Source organism: Ranitomeya variabilis, chromosome 5 (genome assembly GCF_051348905.1).
Source record: "Ranitomeya variabilis isolate aRanVar5 chromosome 5, aRanVar5.hap1, whole genome shotgun sequence".
NCBI classification, from domain to species: domain Eukaryota; kingdom Metazoa; phylum Chordata; class Amphibia; order Anura; family Dendrobatidae; genus Ranitomeya; species Ranitomeya variabilis.
The window spans coordinates 548570883-548595269 of NC_135236.1; positions in this window are offsets into that span (position 1 = coordinate 548570883).

The window sequence follows — 24387 nt, forward strand, 5'->3', positions numbered from 1 at the left end:
AGTCTCTTTAACCCAAATCGCCAGGTTCTTTTCTTTTTGCCAAGATTGATAGGTCCATGTCTTCTGCAGAAAGACAGTCAGTGGAGGACAGGAATTTTTTTTACCTTTGTCAGATTTATCAGAGATTTCAAGGAAGGTGGTTGCATTGGTCGACCCACTAGATGATCTGCGTTATTTTGATATGAGCGACTCTAGGTTGGAGTCATCCCTTTTTAGGGGAGATCTTGACTTGATAGGGCTGGACAGTTTTGAGGTAGCTTCCAGTATGTTAGGAGCAGAGGAAGTTGGGTGGTAATAAGAGTGTAATTGTCTCTCACTCTGGTTTTCCAGTTTGTCACAATTTGGAGTTTTGTTGGATTTAGTTTTGAAGTAATTAGAGTTGTTGCTCTTACTATCCATTGTAAAAAGTAGGTGATAGCGGTTAACAAGATTGCTGGTGTTGAGGTACATAAAGGGATTGAAGAATGAAGGTTAAGGGGAGTAGCTGAAGCAGAGTTATTGGCGGTCTTCCTCTTTTACTCTCCCTTTTTCTCTCACCTATTTCCCACAATTGTATTTAGCAAAAGGGTAGCAGGACTACAGTAGATTAAATTGTCTTCTCCAGGAAAAGTGATCCTGACCTTGAATCCCCTGTTGACACTTCACCTTATGAGAGGAGAGTGTATAAAGTTTTTTGGGTTGCTTGTGAGACTTTGATTCCGGGGCGAGTGAGGGTTAATTAAGGATCAGTAAGACTGTCGCTGGTCCCCGTATTCACTGGGTCTCCTCTCTCCCACCGGAGGCAGGAGCCAATAGATCCAGCTTAGGGGAGAGTAAGGAATAAGATGTGGAATGCAGGTGTCCAAGCCCACAAGATTGTGGCAGGACTGGACCAAGTGCAGTCACGGCCGGGTTGTGACCGGCGGTATCACCCAGTTTCTTCTGCCGGGGTAAAACCGAGTGGCACTGAGGGCTGTGTGGCATACTGGAGTGTGCTGAGTCTCAGTTTCCCTTCTGGAAATATGCGCTGTCAGAGTTTGTGAGAGGTAATTGGAGTGCAGGCACACAGGATTTTGCAGCCAAGGACTTTCCCTGGCCACCGAGTCTATTCCCACTCTCTATTGAAGAGAAAATAAAAAAAGCCAGCTCACTGGTTCTCAGAAGCACGGAACTCCGTCTTGAGAGGTAATGAATCCATGGAAAAAAAAAGCTTAGATAAAGACTGTCGAAATCGTCGAAATGCGTCGCTCTCCTCCCGGGGCTATTGTGAGATCCGCAGAGTATGCACTTTTTAAAATTTTTCATTAAAGTCTAGATTTTATTCGTATGAAGCTGGAACATTTGCTTTTTTTTCCCACTCTCTATTGTCAAGGTGTGCCAGGGAATAGCAGAGTAAAGGTGGGCTCAGAGAGAACCTCTGAGTGTCCTGGGACCTCCTTTTTAGGTCTTGAAAGTGACCATCCAAAGCTGATCACGGTAATGGTCGGGGGGGGGGCTATTTTCAGGCATAGTAATATGTCACTCAGGAGCAAAGAATTCACCATCCCTGGAAGTCTGAGTTCACCCACTTTTAGGGCTTATAACTACTTAGTGCCAGGGTGTTGCAGAGTAAGGACAGTTTGAAAATGATCCTGCAGTGCACCTATGGTTTCTCAGTCCAGATGCAAGTGTGACCATCTTCTTTAAGTTGTATTATAAGTCGGTTATTATGATGTCCCCACGTAGCTCCAGATTCCTGCTTCCTACATCACAGGACTCCAGGCCACACCTCCAAACTGTGCACACTTTTTACACAATTTTATGCTGTTTAAAAATTAGTTAAGTATTTAAACACACTATCTAATATTAGTGTTCAAAATCAATATGAAATTATTCCCTGGTCATCTTCAGTCTTTAAGACAAGAGAGATTTGTGGTTTTTGCATGTTTGCAAATATTGCACTTTCTAGGTCCAGACAGGTTAATGTGATTTTTGTGTTTGAGGTTAAGGCAGGACTCTGCTGTGTCTCCCAGTGCACAAATAATAATAATTATAATAATTTTTATTTTTATAGCGCCAACAAATTCTACAGCACTTTTCATTTTAGAGGAGATTTGTGCAGAAAATAAAGACATTACTGAATAACACTTAACTAAGATACCAAAATGATCTATGAGTAACAGGGAACACGAAAGGTAAATGGTAAAATGTGCTTTTATTGTATAATAAACCATAATATACTAAATAAGGTATTCACATGACGCTGCATGAACCGATCACCAGTAGTGTTGAGCATTCCGATACCGCAAGTATCGGGTATCGGCCGATATTTGCTGTATCGGAATTCCGATACCGAGTTCCGATATTTTTGTGATATCAGAAATCGGAATCGGAAGTTCCCAGTGTATGGTTCCTAGGGTCTGGAGGAGAGGAGACTCTCCTTCAGGCCCTGGGATCCATATTCATGTAAAAAATAAAGAATTAAAATAAAAAATATGGATATACTCACCCCTCCGGCGGCCCCTGGACCTTACCGATGTAACCGGCAGCCTCCGTTCCTAAGAATGTGGCTTGTGATTGGTCACGTGAGCGGTCACATGAGCGGTCACGCGACCAATCACAAGCCGCGACGTCATCGCAGGTCCTTCACTCGCTCATTCTTAGGAACGGAAGCTGCCAGTTGCAGCGTTTACTACCAGGGCGCGCCAGAGGGTGAGTATATCCATATTTTTTATTTTTATTCTTTATTTTACACATGAATATGGATCCCAGGGCCTGAAGGAGAGTTTCCTCTCCTTCAGACCCTGGGAACCATCCAGGATACCTTCCGATTAGTGTTGAGCGATACCGTCCGATACTTGAAAGTATCGGTATCGGAAAGTATCGGCCGATACCGGCAAAGTATCGGATCCAATCCGATACCGATACCCGATACCAATACAAGTCAATGGGACTCATGTATCGGACGGTATCCCTGATGGTTCCCAGGGTCTGAAGGAGAGGAAACTCTCCTTCAGGCCCTGGGAACCATATTAATGTGTAAAAGAAAGAATTAAAATAAAAATATTGCTATACTCACCTCTCCGACGCAGCCTGCACCTTACCGAGGGAAGCGGCAGCGTTCTTTGTTTAAAATTCGCGCTTTTCTTTCCTTTACGTGAAGTCCCGGCTTGTGATTGGTCGCGTGCCGCCCATGTGGCCGGGACGCAACCAATCACAGCAAGCCGTGACGTAATTTCAGGTCCTTCAGGATTTTAAAATTACGTTCCGGCGTTGTGATTGGTTGCGTCGCAGTCACATGGGCGACGCAACCAATCACAGCAAGCCGTGACGTAATTTCAGGTCCTTCAGGATTTTAAAATTACGTCCCGGCCCAACCTCCCGTGACGTCCCGGCTTGTGATTGGTTGTGTCGCGGTCAACCAATCACAAGCCGGGAGGCTGGACACGCGCGCATTTTAAAATGCGCGCTTGTCCAACCTCCCGTGACGTCCCGGCTTGTGATTGGTTGCTTCGCGGTCAACCAATCACAAGCCGGGAGGCTGGACACGCGCGCATTTTAAAATGCGCGCTTGTCCAACCTCCCGTGACGTCCCGGCTTGTGATTGGTTGCTTCGCAGTCAACCAATCACAAGCCGGGAGGCTGGACACGCGCGCATTTTAAAATGCGCGCTTGTCCAGCCTCCCGGCTTGTGATTGGTTGATCGCAACACAACCAATCACAAGCCGGGACGTCACGGGAGGCTGGACAAGCGCGCATTTTAAAATGCGCGCGTGTCCAGCCTCCCGACTTGTGATTGGTTGATCGCGACGCAACCAATCACAAGCCGGGACGTCACGGGAGGCTGGACAAGCGCGCATTTTAAAATGCGCGCGTGTCCAGCCTCCCGTGACGTCACGGCTTGTGATTGGTTGCGTCGCCCATGTGACTGCGACGCAACCAATCACAAAGCCGGGACGTAATTTTAAAATCCTTAAGGACCTGAAATTACGTCACGGCTTGCTGTGATTGGTTGCGTCGCCCATGTGACTGCGACGCAACCAATCACAAAGCCGGGACTTCACGTAAGGAAAGAAAAGCGCGAATTTTAAACAAAGAACGCTGCCGCTTCCCTCGGTAAGGTGCAGGCTGCGTCGGAGAGGTGAGTATAGCAATATTTTTTATTTTAATTCTCTCTTTTACACATTTTTACATTAATGTTGTTTCGATACCGATACCCGATACCACAAAAGTATCGGATCTCGGTATCGGAATTCCGATACAGCAAATATCGTCCGATACCCGATACTTGCGGTATCGGAATGCTCAACACTACTTCCGATACTTGTGTCCCATTGACTTGCATTGGTATTGGGTATCGGTATCGGCGATATCCGATATTTTTCGGATATCGGCCGATACCATCCGATACCGATACCTTTGAGTATCGGAAGGTATCGCTCAACACTAATCACCAGCCAATACGTATACAGTACAGGACAGATGCTACGGGGGTCATGATTTTGATGAAAATTTTGTATGGGCCAAACGGGAATAGTTAGATAAATGAGGTGGGGCAATAGGCCAGTCCAAAGAAATGCATTTTTAGGCCACGCTTAAAACTGTGGGAGTTGGGAATTAAGTGAATTGTCCTGGGTAGCACATTCCAAAGGATTGGAAGTCAAATGTGTTCAATACTACATATAGGAAGAGAAAGTTTGTCTACCTGTAATGCAGGTGACAGGATGCAATAAGCAGAGATCACGAGACGGAAACAGCTAGGGGTTGATATAATACAATTTATATAAAACAGTAACTTTTAAACAATTAGGGTTAGTAGCTATGCAATTTAACAGTAGAGAGAATAACAACAGGTCTTTCACTACTCAACATTAGTGTCCTTTCAACAAAGGTTGTATGCCCAGTCTAGCGAGTCAACATGTGAGTTCTCACTGAAAGCTCTTGCCCTAGCGGGGGTCACTGGCTTTTCTCACTATGCTGCAAGTCTCTTACTGACATAATCTATTAAAGATTGAAGCCTGTTGAGCCTCCCACGCATCAACCGGCCACTTCCCAACCTGTAATCCTAGTTCCAGCCAATCCCGGTACCGTAGGTGATAGACCTGCTCACTCGCATTGTTCCTCCGCAACCGCAGGTGGCCTCGCCTGTCGCAGTCTACACATGGCTTTTCTTGGATTGAGCGTCGGTGGAAAAACCTTGGGCCTCAGCTTTTGAAAGGTGTGGTAGGGCCTCGGGGGTTTGACCAGTGCAGGGCCCAGATCCTGGCTCTGACCAGTGTTAGTAGTACTTGAGGATATCTTCTGGAGAATACGGACTTTGCCATCTGGTGACTGGGTGGCGCAGACTTCCTGCTGAGGCCTGTCAAGGTGGTCTCAGCGGTGTCTCTGGATCACGTCTGCCCCTCTCTCTTCCCTGGTGCCAAATCTCCTTGTAGTTTTGTACGCATGGCTTTTAAATCAGGGAAGTCCATCCTGAGGGTCACCTCATCCAGTGCAGCATGCAAGGTTGTCCCTCCTGCAAAACTTCCAGCACACTTTGGTTCCACGATTTCAAGAAGATGGAACATCCTGCACATCCTGCACGAGTTCTCCAGAATTTTCATGGCTTCTTGTTACACACCACCTTGAATTAAAATCATCTAAAGCATTATTTACTTCTCCTTACAATGTATAATGCACATATTTTCAACTCCAAAGTGTGTAAAGAAAATTCCATCACGCTGTTGTCATTCCTAGAACAAACAAGCTCTGTGTTCATTTGGAAACGCGTTGGAATCTTTTACACGTGTTCTGGAGCTATCAATATGTGAATTATACATTTAAGAAGATGTAACTAAAACATTTGCAAATTTTAATCCCAGGAGCTGGGCTTTTTTTCATTGTACTTTTTTGTCTTTCTATTGTCTCTCCAAAGATACATCAAAAGTATCAAAGCTAAATCAGAAGTATATCTGGAAATATGTGACTTGAAATTCAATTTAATTATATCAATTTAAAAATGTATTATTATTACTACAATAAGATATTATTTTAAGGAAATATATATTTAGAGGTCACCACTACACAGATTTTCAGGCAAACTTCAAGTTCACCTTGTTATGGTACTTCTTGTTGTGTTTTACCTGCAGAGTTTTGTTATGTTTCCTCTATGCCTACAGCTATTCTCTTGAGATTTGTCTCTCATTCCCACCCACACTCACTACTAAATTGAATACAAATTCATACAATGCTCAGGAGGTGTCCTCAAGCAATGTATGTGAAGTACCAACAATAATCTATTTTCAGTTGTGAATCTATTAATATAGACACAAAATTATACATTGGTATTTATATTATATGTAGTATTAGTATTGGCAGTTTTATTTTTTTTTTATTGAAATTTCTTCTATTTTAATTTCATTCATTGTCGTGTTCCTCCTTATGTAGTGTTTATAAAATGAATAACATAATTTAAAGGAAAAGCACCATACTTTTTCATGTTTTGTATTTATGGATAGAAAAATTTGGTGTAAGTATTTAAAATTAGTTAATTTTAATCATTTACTATTTCAACTACTTGGGGGGCTGCCATTTTTATTTACCAGAGTGTAAGTGTTAGAGTATTATACATTGCAATTATTGTAGACACAGGCAAAATGAGACTGTTGTCAGTCTCTGAACCTCAAAGCTATGCAGCGGCTACATCAGCTGTGAACTGTGTACACCAGGGTTGGGGCAAAGTATTTTAGTGCCCTAGGTAAAATGAAGCTGACGGCACCCCACCCTCACCCCAATCAACCCTCAGCACCCTAGTAAAGGAATGGGTCAAAGACTAAGGTTAAGTACCCCCTTTTTCACCAAAAAATGCCAGCAAAAGTTTTTAAAAAAGTGATGTCCTTTAGGGGTAAGTCGCAACTGAGAGTGTGTGTTCAAAGTTAGATATAAAATAATTTGTTGCTTGCAGACCATTTCCCCAATAGCAATATTCATCCATGACATATTTTTTAAAAGTCAGATACAAGGATAGTTGTGGAAACTAATATAACTTAACTATAATGAAGGTTGTTTGGTTTCAATTAAAGTATCAAAGGTTTGGCAGATGCCCTAATGGAAATTAAACTGACCATATTATAGATAAAAAGATACAGACATGTATGATTGTTTTTAAAGAATCCCTTCTTCCATTAAAATTTTTATTCTTTTAATACACTGCTTCAAAAAATAAAGGGATCACTTAAACAGCAGATTATAACTCCAAGAAAATCAAACTTCTGTGAAATCGAACTGTCCACTTAGGAAGCAACGATGATTGACAATCAATTCCACATGCTGTTGTGCAAATGGAATAGACAACAGATGGAAATTATTGGCAATTACCAAGAGGCACTCAATAAAGGAGTGGTTCTGCAGGTGGGGACCACAGACCACATCTCAGTACCAATGATTTCTGGCACAGCCCTCCATGTGCTCACCAGAGGTAGCCTGACTGCCATTAGGTACCGAGATGAGATCCTCAGACCCCTTGTGAGAGCATATGTGGTTGTGGTTGGCCCTGGGTTTCTCCTAATTCAGGGCAATGCCAGACTTCATGTGGTTGGAGTGTGTCAGTAGTTCCTGCAAGATGAAGGCATTGAAGCTATGGACTGGCCCAGCCGTTCCCCAGACCTGAACCTGATTGAGCACATCTGGGACATCATGTCTCACTCCATCCACCAACATCACGTTGCACCACAGACTGTCCAGGAGATGGTGGATGCTTTAGTCCAGGTCTGGGAGGAGATCCCTCAGGAGACCATCCGCCACCTCATCAGGAGCATGCACATGCGTTGTACAGTAGGGAGGTCATACAGGCACGTGGAGGCCACACACAATACTGAGCATCTTTTCCTTGTCATGAGGCATTTCCACTTGGATCAGCCTGTAATTTGATTTTCCACTCTGATTTTGAGTATCATTCCAAATCCAGACCTCCATGGGACATTTTGATATACATTGATAATTGTTATGTTTTATTGTTCTAAACACATTCCACTGGAATATTTCATTCAGAGATTTCCAGGATGTGGTATTTTAGTGTTCTCTTTATTTTTTTGAGTAGTGTATATTGCAGTCATCATATCATATAGCACTGTGTACTTACAATTGCTCATTTTGCTTTTCTACTCGGATAATTCTTCTATTTTCCATTAAGTATATAACTTCATGTGAGAAAAAGGACCCCCAAATTTGTAGGTCAATTTCTCCTGTATAAAACAATACACCACATGTTGTCCAAAACTACTTTTGAGACACTGAGCAAAGCTCATAATGGAAGAATTGCCATGTGTTTAAATTTTACTGTAATGGTTTGAGGGTGCCATGTCACATTGGCAGAGCTCCTGAGGTGGCAGAACAAAAACCTACTTTACATGACATTACTGTATTTTACAAACTACACTCCTCAATTAATTCATTTAGGGGTGCAGTGATCATATTGACTCCACGTGTGCCTGACAGGTTTTTATGCTATTGGGTGGTGAAGAAATAACAATTACATTTTTACCACTAAAATGTTGTTTTAGCCCAAATTTTTATTTTTTTCTAAGGGCTAATAGGAAAAAATGGACCTCAGGTTTTTTGCAAAAATGTCTCATGTGTGTGCCAATACCCTACATGCAAACAGGAAATCCTTTTCAGGCACAGTGCAAAGAAGGAAAGGAGCGCCATATTGTAGTAAAGATTTTACTGCTATGGTTTGCATGTGCCGTAATCCACTAGGAGAGCCCCTGAGGTGGCAGAACTGCAGAACTCCTCATAAGTGACGAAATTGTACAATATACATCTCTTAATGAAGTAATCTAGGGTTGCAGTGATTATATTGACACATCAGTTATGTCACAGAAATTTATACCATTGGGCAATGAAGAAAAAATAATTGCATTTTTGCCACAAAAAAATTGTTCTAGCCCCAGATTTTACATTTTCACAGAAGTTGGTAAAAATTGCATCAAAATTTGTTCCACAAGTTCTGCTGAAGGTGGAAATATCCCATATGTGGCTATACAGTACTGATTAGCCATATGGTGAGACTTGAGAGTGACAGCGCTATTTGCCTCCTGGAGTGCAGATTTTCCTAGACTAGTTTGCGGACTTCATATAAAGAGTCCCCAAAATGCTAGAAGAGTAGGATTCCCTCTCAAATGACTCCATTTTGGAAATTATACCAGTTTGGAAATTTATTTACAGGTGCAGTGACAATTTTGACTCCATGGCCATTTTTCAGAAACAAGAATCCGTGGATGTTACTGAGTAAATTGCAAACTGCCATTGTAGTGCCCAGTACATTGTAGTGATCAGTACGTTGCGCCCAGATTGTGCTTGTGCACCTGCAAGTTTGGTGTGCTCTCATCACTACAGAAATGCCAAATATGTGGATGCTAAAAGTTGTTTAGACACACTGTGTGGCTCAGAGGGGAGAGGGGCATTTGGTTTTGGGAGCACAGAATTAGCTGGATTTCTTTTGGATTGAGAGGAGCCATAGCACTTTTTCAGAGCCTTTGTGCTATCAGTAACCCTATTTTAACATTGATAGATGACAGACCTGATTGGGAACTTGCTTTTTATTGTGGATTAAGTTGAAGCTTTTATTGGTAACATTTTACATAACGTTTAGGATCACATTAATCCAGCACTCTACGCTGAGCACTTGCTTTGGGGTTTCCATCTAAATTTTTGAGTGACGTGACTCAGATGAAACTTCCAAGGGATCCATTTACTATAATGAGGCAGCACAGATACTCTGGATTCCATCTGGCCTCTCTTCATGCACACCTAAAAAGAAATCCTGATGTAAGTGCTCAGCATAGTGTGCAGGCTAAATGTGAGCCAAGCCTTACTGCGGTCTTTGGGAGGCAGAACTAACAAATCAACAATAGGTGAAGAATTGGTTTTATTTATTTTTTATGCCATTCCTCATGCAATATAAATAATATGGTGACTTTATTCTTATGGGTCGGTGGGATTACAGCGATACCAAATTTATATCATTTTTTTACGTTTGGCTGGTACATTGACAGGATGAAGGTATATTTGCCCTAAACATTATAATGATATACAAGAAACAGAAAAATGACAGTTTCTGATCTACTACATGTGTTCTATTTTTTCAGTTATCCTTGTAGAACACAGATTGAACTACATTTGACAGCACATAAATAGTCAGTAAGCTAGTTATTTTCCAAATCATTCCACTGTTGCTTCAAATGCCAAGAATCCACCCAAGAGATCTGCAATATCAGTCATTAAGACCTGTAGCATTAAAATGCATTACCTCCTAGGCACGATTTCTGCACAGTCTGGATAAGGCACCTTAATCAATCATATTACAAAAATTAACACAGCAAATAAATATTTATTAATAAATACAAACACATCTAGATCTTACAGACTCCTTGCCTAATCAATATCAAGCCAAAATGCTATTTGAATGCAAACAGTGGGGGATAGGCTCTCATCACCTCTGTTTGAAGAGCATACCTCCCTCCATCAATTATGATTTTTGCACTTTACATTTATTTATTCAAATCTTTCGCACCGTTTAATGTCATACATCATAAATAAATCCATTGCAAATAAAAACAAATGAAAAACCTAGTCACCTTTATCTTTTTAACCGCTCAGTGATGGTGCCAACATAGGCATTAATGATTAAGCCCTGTTTCTCAATTCTAACAGAATTGTCCCTATGTGCAGCAATAAATGTTAAATACTTTAACATTTCCCAGTAATTAGAGCATGCAAATCAATATCTTTTTTTATTATTTATTATTTTTGTAAATAATCATTTTTTTTTCCTTATATGCAAACTTACGGTAAATGTTAAGAAACTTCTTAAATAAGGTAAAAATCTGTTTAGGGTAATACAGTAAATGGAAAGGAGAAAAAAGGAAGCTCTTTTAAAATGTCTGTCTATGGGCAGGCTGCAAAAACAAGGTTCTTTTTTCTGTCATCTATGCTATCTACTGCAGTGTGCATGTGCTAAAATTAAATGAAATGAACAAGGGAGGCTTCCAAGCTGCAGACCGCAGGAGGAAGAATTAACAATGCTTGCTTCAGTAAGAGAATGGGAATTGCAATCTGGGAATTGCAATCAGTTAATCATTACTGTCAGTCAAAGATACCTGCCAAATATACAACACCTCTGACCAGAGTTGCCAACCATCCACATTCCAGGACAGTTCACAAAAATAGGGCACTTTTTTGCCCTGTCCGTAAAAAAAATTGAAGGCATCCATGACTTTTTTGAAGCTGAAGAAACTTATTCAGATTATTTTTACTGTACTTATCACCCTGAGGGATGAGCAGACCTGTGTAAGTTTGGATTCTTGTATCCGATCCTAACTTTATTCCAAATTTAGGTTCGGGCACTGGAACTGTACCAGAACTTGAACAGAACCCGAACTTCATTGAAAAGAATGGGGTCCCGACCCTTTGACCTGGAAAATCTCTTTCTCCTTCTGAACTTCTCCTGGGATTCTGAATATTGCAACAGACGTCCAGGAGAAGGTTGTGTTCGTAACTGTACAGTACACATCCAGAAAATTGACAAGTTGTGAGTTTAATTGGCAAACCAGAGGAGGACTGCAGGTTAGCTGACAGAAAGATATGAATGATGAAGAGGCAAGGACAACTTGAGGCTTGTTCTTATTGCTGGCCAGGTTGACTTGCCAAATAAGCAGGTGACTTCCCTTCATATGCTAAAGAAGTGCAATAGCAAATGGTTTATTTTCCTCATGCAGGCAATGTGCAAAAGGACTCCCATACACGACAAGCGTGCACACATAACTTGCTGCCACCACACTACAACAATTCAGGTGCTTTAAAGCCTCCTACACCAACAGCACACGCGACATTATCTTATCCAGAGCTGACAGCAGGAATACAGGTTTTGGTCTCAGGGGATGCTTTTCATGCATGTCGCCTACACTGTGTATTGCAAATGCCAGCACCATCCTCCTCTGATTACCTCAACTCCTTGTCACCTCTGTCTGCTTCTCAAGTTTGGTCCAACATAGAATCATCATCATCTTCATCGTCATCCATGACTGTGAAATGACCAATGATTCTTGCCATCTTGAGGATTACCCTGGCTCAGAGGTCTACGACCATGAACAGTGATCCTATCACTTTAACTTGCAGAACCTGTAACATAGATTGCATTAAAATCATGTTCTCCATCTGCTCTGACACCATTTTCTCACAATTCCTCCATTAACTGTTTTCTAGACATAGTAAGTGACAGCTCATTAGCCGTATAGGTTCGGGGTTGTGCTGAGCTGTAAGTATTGTGAATGACAGATCAGCTTTCGAATCTGTGGCAGGGATGTGCTGGGTTTCTTCCATGTGTCTCACATTCTGGGTGATTACCTGGCTATTTTGCTGGATTTCAGTAACTTAGTATTGCCTGTCATAGCATTAGCTCGGTGGTGTGTGTCTGCTTTGTTTTCCAGTGCTCTATTTCTGATCTTGTGCTGCTTGTCTTTGGACCTTGCATTTGACCATCCATTTGCCTAGCCCATTTGCTTTGATCTGCTACCCTCTTGGAATTCTGACCTTGGACTGTGACCTGACTACTCCTTTGTTTAACCCTTCTACTTATGTCAAGTAGTGATGATCGAATAGTGAAATATTCTAATTCGGGAAAATCATCCGGAATAATTTCTAATATTCGTGTATTCGTACCGAATAATGAATCCAATGCAAGTCAAAGGGAAAGCTGAAATTGATGGGAAAGAGCTAAAACTAAATGGGACAGCATAGAGAAGATGCCTGCACGTCTTTCTAACTCACATATGGTACAGTATCTGGGAATAATGTTGTCAGACTGTTGCGCTGGTTTTACAGATTTTTAAAAAGACCTACCAAACCAAACCTAATTTTTTTTAAAGGGAAAAATGCTACAAAACATTTTGTCCTTCATAATTACATGTATATAGCGCTAAATAAAAATCCCCCCCTCCAAAAAAATAAAAAATTATACCTCCCCTTTAGCATATGTTCCCACCAATCATTTTGGCTTTAGTTTTTCCTTTAATATTTGTGAGGGCTCTCACTCCTACATTTGGGAGGGCCCTCCCTCATGCCAAATAATTAGCAAGATAGTGGAATACGTATTCCCCATCCCTTTACAATGCTAGTTCAAACATGCACATTTGAAATTTAGGCTTTGCCCACCACCACCACCACCACCATGTCCACAGCCGTCTCATTATGTGACCCTTGCTTACAATTTGCAGAGTGCCAGCAGGTGCCATGAAACTTGAGTTTGGTAAGGGCCCTCATGTAGCCCTGTATCATACATTTGGGAGAGCTCTCACTCCTACATTTGTAAAGTCTCTCTCTCATGCCAAATAGTTAGCAAGATAGTGGAATACATATTCCCCACCCCCTTACAATGCCATTTCAAACATGCCCATTTGAATTTTGGGCTTTGTCCGCCACCACTACCATGTCCACCGCCATGTCATTATGCGGCCCTCGCTTTTAATTTTCAGAGGGCCACCACATGCTGTGAAACCTGCGTTTTGTAAGGTCCACAGTTCATTTTTGCCACCGGATCCCAATGGAACCACTGTCGTAGCGGGTGAAGCTGCTGTAAGGTGAATATGAAGCAAGAGTTGGGTGAGCTGTATGATCAATGTCAGTAAATTAGATTCTACCAGACATCAAAAGCATTAGAATTAAATTTGGAATACAGTGTATGCAAGCGAGGGCCCGTATTGTGGTCAGTTTGTCAGGCCTGAAACCCATCTCAGGAACATATACAAGCCTCATTTTACTTAGAAACAACTTCCTCAAGGGAAAGAGCCAGGAGTGCCATTGACCAATCTGCACAAGCCTGCACACTTCTCCTGGAAACTACCCAACCAGATAGAATGCATCTTTTGCATGGTTTTGAGCAACAATGGAGTAATTACAGAATATGTCCCAGAGAGTGTCGAGGTTTGTGTAGTTTATTACTCAGGTGACATGCAGTCAGGGCCGGACTGGCCATCGGGCACTTCTGGCAAATGTCAGAAGGGCCGGTGCCAGTCGTGGGCCGCTCGATCTGCCTTCCCCCGCCCCCGCCGACTCCCCCCTCGCCGTCGCATTCAACTATACCGGCGTGTAGACGCCGGTACAGTTGAATGCAATGATGGAGGAGAGAGCGTCTGCAGACGCTCCCTCTCCCATCATGCCCCGCTCTGCCTCTGACACTGCGGGTGCGCGATGACGTCATATCATCGTGCACCTGCTGTCTTCCGGGCAGACTGCAGCTGCTGAGACAGGAGCAGGAACCAGGAAGCAACGCAGGCAAGAGAAGAGGTGAGGAGAGTGTTTTTTGTTTTTTTTACTGGACAGTGGGCCATTCTCGGGGGGGTGGAGGAAGAGATGAGATGCGGGCTGTGCTCTGTGCTTTATACTACTGTGTGGGCTGTGCTGTATATAGTACTCTGTGGGCTGTGCTGTATCTAGTGCTCTGTGGGCTGTGCTGTACATATTACTCTGGGCTGTGCTATATATAGTACTCTGTGGGCTGTGCTGTATATATTACTCTGTGGGCTGTGCTGTATATAGTGCTCTGTGGGCTGTGCTGTATATAGTACTCTGTGGGCTGTGCTGTATATAGTGCTCTGTGGGCTGTGCTGTATATATTACTCTCGGCTGTGCTATACCTAGTACTCTGTGGGCTGTGCTGTATCTAGTGCTCTGTGGGCTGTGCTGTATATATTACTCTGTGGGCTGTGCTGTATATAGTGCTCTGTGGACTGTGCTGTATATAGTACTCTGTGGGCTGTGCTGTATATAGTACTCTGTGGGCTGTGCTGTATATAGTGCTCTGTGGACTGTGCTGTATATAGTGCTCTGTGGGCTGTGCTGTATATATTACTCTGGGCTGTGCTATATATAGTACTCTGTGGGCTGTGCTGTATATAGTACTCTGGGCTGTGCTATATATATAGTACTCTGTGGGCTGTGCTGTATATAGTACTCTGTGGGCTGTGCTCTATATAGTGCTCTGTGGGCTGTGCTGCATATATATTATTCTGGACTGTGCTATATATAGTACTCTGTGGGCTGTGCTGTATATAGTACTCAGGGCTGTGCTATATATAGTACTCTGTGGGCTGTGCTGTATATAATGCTCTGTGGGCTGTGCTGTATATAGTGCTCTGTGGGCTGTGCTGTATATAGTACTATGTGGGCTGTGCTATATATAGTACTCTGTGGGCTGTGCTGTATATAGTACTCTGTGGGCTGTGCTGTATATAGTACTCTGTGGGCTGTGCTGTATATAGTACTCTGTGGGCTGTGCTGTATATAGTACTCTGTGGGCTGTGATGTTTATATTGCTCTGTGGGCTGTGCTGTATATAGTACTCTGTGGGCTGTGCTGTATATAGTACTCTGTGGGCTGTGCTGTATTTAGTACTCTGTGGGCTGTGCTGTATATAGTACTCTGTGGGCTGGGCTGTATATAGTACTCTGTGGGCTGTGCTGTATATAGTACTCTGTGGGCGGTGCTGTATATAGTACTCTGTGGGCTGTGCTGTATATAGTACTCTGGGCTGTGCTGTATATAGTACTCAGTGGGCTGTGCTGTATATAGTACTCTGTGGGCTGTGCTGTATATATTACTCTGTGGGCTGTGCTGTATATAGTGCTCTGTGGGCTGTGCTGTATATAGTACTCTGTGGGCTGTGCTGTACATAGTACTCTGGACTGTGCTGTATATATTGCTCTGTGGGCTGTGCTGTATATATTACTCTGTGGGCTGTGCTGTATATAGTACTCTGTGGGCTGTGCTGTATATATTGCTCTGTGGGCTGTGCTGTATATAGTGCTCTGTAGGCTGTGCTGTATATAGTACTCTGTGGGCTGTGCTGTATATATTGCTCTGTGGGCTGTGCTGTATATATTGCTCTGTGGGCTGTGCTGTATATATTGCTCTGTGGGCTGTGCTGTATATAGTACTCTTTTTGCTGTGCTGTATATAGTACTTTGTGGGCTGTGCTGTATACTACTGTTTGGTCTGTGCTGTATACTTCTATGTGGGCTGTGCTGTATACTACTGCGTGGTCTGTGCTGTATACTACTGTGTGGGCTGTGCTGTATACTGCTGTGTGGGCTGTGTTATCTACTACACACGCTGTGCTATATTATGCAGGCTGTGCTATATACTATACGGTTTGTGCTATATACTATGCGGGCTTTGCTATATACTATGGGGAGTATATTATATTCTATGGGGGAGGCCATGTTATGTACTATGTGGCTGTGTTATATACTATTGTGGGGGTATATTATATTCTATGGGGGGGCTGTGTTATATACTATGGGGAGGCTGTGTTATATACTATGGGGGCTGCATTATATTCTATGGGGGGCTACATTATATATTATGGGGAGGTGAGCTGTATTATATTCTATGGGGGGTTACATTATACTCTGTGGGGTGGCTGCATTATACTCTGGGGTGGCTGCATTATACTATATGTGGGCTGCATTATACTGTATCGAGGACTATGGGGAATACGTTATACTATATGAAAAACTATGGGGTGCATTATACTATGGGAAGTGAATTGTAGTACATGGATGACTATGGCGGTGCATTATACTATATGGAGCACTATGAGGAGTGTATTATACTATGTGGAGGACTGAGCACTGTATTTTAATATGGAGGACTATAGGAAGTGTATTATACTACATGGAGGACTGTGGAGCACATTATAATATATGGAGGACTATGGGGTGTATTTTACTATGGGAAGTGAATTGTACTACATGGATGACTATGGCGGTGCATTATATTATATGGAGCACTATGAGGAGTGTATTATGCTATGTGGTGGACTGAGCAGTGTATTTTAATATATGAAGGACTATAGGGAGTGTATTATACTATATGGAGGACTGTGGTGCACATTATAATATATGGAGGACTATGGGGTGTATTTTACTAAACAAGTAAAATGCTGCATATTCAGATTGTTTTTGCTGGAACAAAAATCACTGTTCTCAGCAGCACATCGCGGGTGTAAACTGTAGATGTGCTGCTTATAACATGATACTGTATGGTGATCTGTTAGTGATCTATTAGTGATCGTTCTGTCCCATCATTATTCCTCAGTTGGTGGAAAGAGGCCGGGAAACAAGCGTTGAACAACTTCCGTATTGTCGATCAAACTCATTTAGCGGCCTGAACTCAGCGTTTGTAAATACAACCGAAATGCTTTTGTGTGATGTGCAATATGTTAGCATTTGGGGCCCCATTTTAAACTTTACCTAGGGCCCCACTTTGTCATCATGTGACAAGTGGGCCTGTGTGACTTCAAATGCCAGGGCTGAATTTTAGTCCCAGTCCGGCCCTGCATGCAGTGCTCAGGTAAAGGCCTTAGCCTGGCAATGACTATGTTCAAATATGTGTAAGGCTGCGGCCTGAATAGGTCTATGGAGTGCATTAACCCAGTCTCTTAGATGTGCTTAAAATGTACAGAAACTGGCCAATAGCCCACCACCATTTTTTTGTAAGGACCCACATTTACAAAATGTAAGGGAAGCAACAGTTGAATAAAGAGACACAAGTCTCATTTAGAAGCCTGGAAAAGTCAGCAAAGGTCTTTCTCCAGCACCAGACAATTTAAATTACTAATGAATATACAGCTCTGGCAAAAATTAAGAGACCACTGCAAAATGTTCAGTTTGTCTGATTTTTCTCTTTATAGGTACCGTATTTTCCGGCGTATAAGACGACTGGGCGTATAAGACGACCCCCCAACTTTACCAGTTAAAATATAAAATCTTCTTAAAAGTCGGGGGTCTTCTTATACACCCTATGTCGTCTTATAGGGCCGGTGAATATGTGCCTTTTGGGGGGGGGGGGAGTGATCCTGATGCCGAGGGGGCGTCTCACAGGAAAGTGAGTATCCCCCATTACCTTATCGTAGCGGTGCAGCGTGGGGGTCTCAGTGCTGGGAGTGGCGGCGGCTGCTGTACTCTGGTGCGGCGGCTGCTGTGCTCTGGTGCGGCGGCTCCTCTTCTGTGTGGGGCCTCTGTGCTGTGAGGTGGCGGTGGCGGTGGCGGCGGCATATCTTTATCCAGTTGGGGCTCCTCCGGCATCTCCTTAGCCCTGGAGGCCCCGCCGCAACTCCATCGGTGCAATGCAGCGGCCATTTTCCCGGAGGCAGCTCAATAGGTGCGATGCGGTGGCCTCCGGGAAAATGGCCGCTGCTCAGATTCAGATCTCGTCCCGAAATCTCGGGACACGAGATCTGAATCTGAGCAGCGGCCATTTTCCCGGAGGCCACCACATTGCACCGATGGAGTTGCGGCGGGGCCTCCAGGGCTAAGGAGATGCCGGAGGAGCCCCAACTGGATAAAGATACGCCGCTGCCGCCGCCACCTCACAGCACAGAGGCCCCACACAGAAGAGGAGCCGCCGCACCAGAACACAGCAGCCGCCGCCGCCGCTCCCAGCACTGACACCCCCACGCTGCACCGCTAGGATAAGGTAATGGGGATTACTCACTTTCCTGTGAGACGCCCCCTCGTCATCAGGATCACTCCCCCTCCCCACCCACCATATACACCGGCGTACACGACGATTCCCGGCGTATAAGACGACCCCCGACTTTTAAGAAGATTTTCGGGGGTTAAAAAGTCGTCTTATACGCCGGAAAATACGGTATATTTTGAGTAAAATGTAAATTGTTTATTTATTCTATAAACTTCTGACAACATGTCTCTGAATTTCCAAGCAATACATTTTGTATTTTTTTTTCTGACAAAAAAAATGGTCAAAATGAAAAAAAAACAAAAAACAGTGCTTTCAGACCTAAAATAATGCAAGTTCATAATCATTTAGAAACAACAATTCTAATGATTTAACTCAGGAAGAGTTCAGAAATCGATATTTTGTGGAAAAACCATGATTTTTAATCACAGCTTTCAAGCGTCTTGGCATGCTTTCCACCAGTCTCACACTGCTTCAGGCTTGAAAATGTAAGCAGTTCTTTGTTTGATGGCTTGTGGCTATCCATCATCCTCTTGATTACATTCCAGAGATTTTCAATGGGGTTCAGGTCTGGAGATTGGGCTGCCCATAACAGGGATTTGATGTTGTAGTCTCTTAATTTTTGCCAGCTGGTTGTGTGCAGGAGGCATCAGCACCTGCTTCATGGTTACCAGATTGGGAAGGCCACATCACAGGGGAAGAGGCAGTGGTTTCACCCTCAAACACAGTTTTTGCACCCAGACATTTTGCCCATCTACTGGGGTGTTTGGCTGTCATGTGCTTCTGCATGTTGGTGGCGCTCAGGTTTGCAGTGTTCTTGCCTTTTCTTAGCTTGGTTTGGCAGATGCTGCAAATTACAGTTGTTTTATCTGAAGGACTTTCAGAAAAAACTGCCATGCAGGGGAACAATGCACCCTTGATCTGGCCGAGTGAGGGGGGTCTGTTGAACAGTTGACCGAGTTCTACCTCTGGGCAAACAACTGCCTCTTCTTGCCTGTATTCTTGCTATGGATTCATCCCTCTCTGCACTGCTGTGCTCACTAGTCGTGCCATCGTGCCAGGTTGGATCAGTGGCCTCATCATCAACAACGTAATTTTCCAATTCCGCAATCTAATCCTCTTTCTGAGTTGTGATTTGAGGCTGACCTTTATTATCCTCCACCTCTTCCGACATGAATTGACCTTTCCCAACGTGTCTTTCTACTGGTCATGGGTGCTCAAATGTTTAGGCATCACTGCAATCCACCTTCTCATGACCCCATTATGCCAAGCTCAATTTTTGTGTTTTTTCTTTGTATTTTTGCATTCTGTGCAAGCCAGGGTTTGGCCTCCCTCTCCTGAGATGGAAATTACAGTTAAAGGCTTCCCCAGACTGGTGTTCACAGGTCAGGACCTGGTCCTTTTGTCTTCTCTTATTCACAAACTGAGGTCAACTCTGACACATGGTAATGTTTTAACCAATTAAGTCCCGAGGGTGGTTTGCACGTTAATGACCGGGCCAATTTTTACAATTCTGACCACTGTCTCTTTATGAGGTTATAACTCTGGAACGCTTCAACAGATCTTAGTGATTCTGACAATGTTTTCTTGTGACATATTGTACTTCATGATAGTGGTAAAATTTCTTCAATATAACTTGCATTTATTTGTGAAAAAACGGAAATTTGGTGAAAATTTAGAAAATTTCGCAATTTTCCAAATTTGAATTTTTATGCCCTTAAATCACAGAGATATGTCATGCAAAATACTTAATAAGTAACATTTCCCACATGTCTACTTTACATCAGCACAATTTTGGAACCAACATTTTTTTTTGTTAGGGAGTTATAAGGGTTAAAAATTGACCAGAAATTTCTCATTTTTACAACACCATTTTTTTTTAGGGACCACATCTCATTTGAAGTCATTTTGAGGGGTCTATATGATAGAAAATACCCAAGTGTGACACCATTCTAAAAACTGCACCCCTCAAGGTGCTAAAAACCATATTCAAGAAGTTTATTAACCCTTCAGGTGTTTCACAGGAATTTTTGGAATGTTTAAATAAAAATGAACATTTAACTTTTTTTCACAAAAAATTTACTTCAGCTCCAATTTGTTTTATTTTACCAAGGGTAACAGGAGAAAATGGACCCCAAAATTTGTTGTAAAATTTGTCCTGAGTACGATGATACCCCATATGTGGGGGTAAACCACTGTTTGGGCTCATGGCAGAGCTCGGAAGGAAAGGAGCGCCATTTTACTTTTCAATGCAAAATTGACTGGAATTGAGATGGGATGCCATGTTGTCTTTGGAGAGCCCCTGATGTGCCTAAACATTGAAACCCCCCACAATTGACACCATTTTGGAAAGTACACCCCCGAAGGAACTTATCTAGATGTGTGGTGAGCACTTTGACCCACCAAATGCTTCACAGAAGTTTATAATGCAGAGCCGTAAAAATAAAAAATCATATTTAATCCACAAAAATGATTTTTGCCCCCAATTTTTTATTTTCCCAAGGGTAAGAGAAAAAATTGGACCCCAAAAATTGTTGTGCAATTTGTCCTGAGTACGCTGATACCCTATATGTGGGGGTAAACCACTGTTTGGGCGCGTGGCAGAGCTCGGAAGGGAAGGAGCGCCATTTGACTTTTCAATGCAAAATTGACTGGAATTGAGATGGGACGCCATGTTGCGTTTGGAGAGCCCCTGATGTGCCTAAACATTGAACCCCCCCACAATTGACACCATTTTGGAAAGTAGACCCCTTAAGGAACTTATCTAGATGTGTGGTGAGCACTTTAACCCAACACGTGCTTCACAGAAGTTTATAATTAAGAGCCGTAAAAATAAAAAATCATATTTTTTCACAAAAATGAATTTTTCGCCCCCAATTTTTTATTTTCCCAAGGATAAGAGAAGAAATTAGACAACAAAAGTTGTTGTACAATTTTTCCTGAGTATGCTGATACCCCGTGGGTGTAAACCACTGTTTGGGCGCGTGGCAGAGCTCAGAAGGGAAGGAGCGCCATTTTACTTTTCAATGCAAATTTGACTGGAATTAAGATGGGACGCCATGTTGAGTTTGGAGAGCCCCTGATGTGCCTAAACATTAAACTCCCCACAAGTGACACCATTTTGGAAAGTAGACCCCCTAAGGAACTTATCTAGATGTGAGGTGAGCACTTTGACCCAACAAGTGTTTCACTACAGTTTATAACGCAGAGCCGTGAAAATAAAAAATCTTTTTTTTCACAAAAATTATATTTAGCCCCCAGTTTTGCATTTTCACAAGGGTAACAGGATAAATTGGACCTCAATAGTTGTTGTCCAATTTGTCCTGAGTATGCTGATACCCCATATGTGGGGGGAACCACTGTTTGGGTGCATGGCAGAGCTCGGAAGGGAAGGAGTGCCATTTGGAATGCAGACTTAGATGGATTGGTCTGCCGGCGTCACGTTGCATTTGCAGAGCCCCTGATGTACCAAAACAGTAGAAACCCCCAAAAAGTGACCCCATATTAGAAACTAGACCTCCCAAGGAACTTATCTAGATGTGTTGTGAGAACTTTGAAACCCCAAGTGTTTTACTACAGTTTATAACGCAGAGCCGTGAAAATAAAAATATTTTTTTCCCACAAAAATGATTTTTTGCCCCCCACAATTTTTTTATCCCAAAGATAACAAGAGAACTTGGACCCCAAAAGTTGTTGTCCAATTTGTCCCGAGTACGCTGATACCCCATATGTTGGGGTAAACCCCTGTTTGGGCACATGGGAAAGCTCGGAAGGGAAGGAGCACTGTTTTACTTTTTCAACGCAGAATTGACTGGAATTGAGATCGGATGCCATGTCGCGTTTGGAGAGCCCCTGATGTACCTGAACAGTGGAAACTCCCCAATTCTACCTGAAACCCTAATCCGAACACACCCCTAACCCTAATCCCAATGGTAACCCTAACCACACCCCTAACCCTGACACACCCCTAACTCTAATCCCAACCCTAATCCCAACCGTAAATGTGATCCAAACCCTAACCCTAACTTTAGCCCCAACCCTAACCCTAACTTTCGCCCCAACCCTAACCCTAACTTTCGCCTCAACCCTAACTTTAGCCCAAACCCTAACCCTAACTATAGCCCCAACCCTAACCCTAGCCCTAACCCTAGCCCTAATCATAGCCCTAACCCTAGCCCTAACCCTAGCCCTAACCCTAACCCAAACCCTAACCCTAGCCCTAACCCTAGCCCTAACCCTAGCCCTAACCCTAGCCCTAACCCTAGCCTTAATCCTAATGGGAAAATGGAAATAAATTAGTGTTGAGCATTCCGATACCACAAGTTTCGGGTATCGGCCGATACTTGCGGTATCGGAATTCCGATACCGAGATCCGATACTTTTTTGGTATCGGGAATCGGTATCGGATTCATATTACTGTGTAAAATAAAGAATTAAAATAAAAAATATTGATATACTCACCTCTCCAGAGGCCCCTGGACATCACCGCTGGTAACCGGCAGCCTTCTTTGCTTAAAATGAGCGCATTTAGGGCCTTCCATGACGTCACGGCTTCTGATTGGTCGCGTGCCGCTCATGTGACCGCCACGCGACCAATCACAAGCCGTGACGTCATTCTCAGGTCCTAAATTCCAAATTCTAGGAATTTAGGACCTGAGAATGACGTCACGGCTTGTGATTGGTCGCGTGGCGGCCACATGAGCGGCACGCGACCAATCAGAAGCCGTGATGTCATGGAAGGCCCTAAACGCGCTCATTTTAAGCAAAGAAGGCTGCCGGTTACCAGCGGTGATGTCCAGGGGCCTCCGAAGAGGTGAGTATATCAATATTTTTTATTTTAATTCTTTATTTTACACAGTAATATGGATCCCAGGGCCTGAAGGAGAGTTTCCTCTCCTTCAGACCCTGGGAACCATCAGGATACCTTCCGATTCGTGTTGAGCGGTACCGTCCGATACTTGAAAGTATCGGTATCAGATAGTATCGGCCGATACCCGAAAAGTATCGGATATCGCCGATACCGATACCCGATACCAATACAAGTCAATGGGACACCAAGTATCGGAAGGTATGCTGATGGTTCCCAGGGTCTGAAGGAGAGGAAACTCTCCTTCAGGCCCTGGGATCCATATTACTGTGTAAAATAAAGAATTAAAATAAAAAAATATTGATATACTCACCTCTTCGGAGGCCCCTGGACATCACCGCTGGTAACCGGCAGCCTTCTTTGCTTAAAATGAGCGCGTTTAGGGCCTTCCATGACGTCACGGCTTCTGATTGGTTGCGTGCTGCTCATGTGACCGCCACGCGACCAATCACAAGCCGTGACGTCATTCTCAGGTCCTAAATTCCAAATTCTAGGAATTTAGGACCTGAGAATTACGCCACGGCTTGTGATTGGTCGTGTGGCGGTCACATGAGCGGCACGTGACCAATCAGAAGCCGTGACGTCATGGAAGGTGCTGAATAGGGTTGAGCGACTTTCATTTTTTTACGGTCGAGTCGGGTTTTGTGAAACCCGACTTTGTCCAGAGTCGAGTCGAGTGCAGTCGGCCGATTATCGCTAAAAGTCGGGGATCGACCGAAACACGATACCCAATGCAAGTCAATGGGGAAGCATAGTCGGCAGTGAGTGGAGGCCAGGAAAACACCTACAGTGCCCATTTTAATGCCCAAAACATCCATTCTTGTTTCTGAAGCTTGTCAATCTTAATTAACTTTATAATAATAGTTGGGCATTGGAAATTGGGGGTCATTTGGCAAAAGTTGTGGGGGGTAGGGCTGGTTCAAGGTTTTAGTGGGCACAGGAAACGTGGACTACGTCACGGCGGTGGAGCAGTGAGAGGTAAGTATGTTAAGTTTGCAAGTGCTGTGATCCTAAGCAAGCAGGGGGGCCCACTCGTTGGCATTGGC